Here is a 1,853-nt window from a genome sequence, read left to right on the forward strand (position 1 = left end):
AAGACCTGGGGGGTACGGGGGAAGGATTGCATGGAGGGGATTGTAGCCATGGCAATGAGACGATATACAATAGAATGAATGTAAAATGTAAAAATTAATGCTCTCCCATGTAAACTATCACATAATTCACAATAAAACATTTAAGAAAAAAAAAAAAAAGTACAGCCAGTATGCTCCTTAGAAGCCAGGATGGCCAAACTTCATTTCTCATGCTTCAGACATATTATTAGGAGGGACCAGTCCCTGGAGAAGGACATCATGCTTAGTAAAGTGGAGGGTCAGAGAAAAAGAGGAAAGCCCTCACAATGAGATGGATTGGCACGGTAGCAGCAGCAATGGGCTCAAGCATAGCAAAGATTGTGAGGTTGGCACCGGACCAGTCAGTGTTTTGTTCAGTTGTACATAAGATGACTATGAGTCAGTACCGACTCAATGGAACCAACAACAATAGTAAAGTGGCAATAGCTATCTATGAGGTTAAGGGTGATTAAATGAGTAGCATATAGCTGTAAAAATGTCACCAAGGCACTTGGCATAAACTAAGTGTCCATACATGTTATTATTAGTCTTATTGATGTTGGTGTTCTCAATTTGTTCTGTTATTGGAATTATTTTACATAGTTAAATGTGCAAATTAAAACAAATATTAAAACAGAAATGGAGGTCATTCATTACCACTTTTGCCCATGAGGTGATTAATGGCCACAAGTTAAATGTTCTGCCTGCAATAACAGTGGCTTACAATACTGTATTTGCAAAACAGGTGCCTACATACACAAGATCTCCCTCTAAAAGTACTGGTGCCTGCATACACAAGATCTTCCTCTAAAAGTACTTTCCAGATGGGCTGCCATTCTTCCAATTTCCCAGCTTGCTCTTTAAAGATGGGAAGTCATGAAGTTTATTCTTTGTGACATTCACTCAAGTAGAGAAGTTAGGATTGTCAATGCTTTTTTTTTTTTTTTTTTTTTTCCAGCAGCCTTTTATTTCGGTTTCATTATGCAAACATGCAGATGTTGCTTACATGAAAGACATGTTTGTAGAAAGAAGGTAATATTGACAGATAACATCTGTTGTAAGGGACAGTTCTGAAAAGTGTTGTGAAGCCAATTTCATTATTTTGCTATAATTTTCCATAATTGCCAGGGTCTTAGTCAGGATTATTTCACTCAAAGATATCAGAAAATTTTGGTAAGTTTCATTCTCTTACACTTTTCTGTCTGACGTTGAATGTACCTAAGTAGCCAACCAGTCAATAAACTTAGAAACTGAGTATATCCTTGTTAAGTGCCGTTGAGTCGTTTCTGACCCAGAGCGACCCTGTACAGGGTTTCAGGAAAAAAAAAACACTCAGGCAAATATAATAAATAATTTACATCTCCAAAGGGCACTTTCTGCAGTATCTGTCTCCTGGCCACCAGCTCTTAGTCCCTCTCTTCCTATGAATCTAGAGTCCTCAACCACTCCCTGTCTCCATGCCCCGATCTCTGCCTCTGTCTCTGGTGTTGCTGCTTCTCTGGATTAGGTCCCGCATTCTGCTTGTGCTCTTCTCCCTTGATGCTCCTAGGGTCCTCTGTTTCTGGACTGTAAGATTAACCACTCCCCTGTTTTTGTTACAAAACTTCTACCTTTACAATTGGGACAGTCGCAATTAGTCAAGATAACAATTTAATCACTAATGAATCATTAGAATCTTATCCCCATCTCTTTTCATCAGAGCCGTCTAGACAAAAAAATCCATTCAGTTGGGACTATTTCTTTTCCCCCATACTCTTAAACTAAACTCTCTCTTGAAAGCTTGTAAGCCAGTCACTTTGTGCCTTTATCATCCCCACATTTTAGGTAGCCAATGT

The sequence above is a fragment of the Chrysochloris asiatica genome, unplaced genomic scaffold (assembly GCF_000296735.1).
Source record: "Chrysochloris asiatica unplaced genomic scaffold, ChrAsi1.0 scaffold00148, whole genome shotgun sequence".
In the NCBI taxonomy this organism is placed as follows: Eukaryota; Metazoa; Chordata; class Mammalia; order Afrosoricida; family Chrysochloridae; genus Chrysochloris; species Chrysochloris asiatica.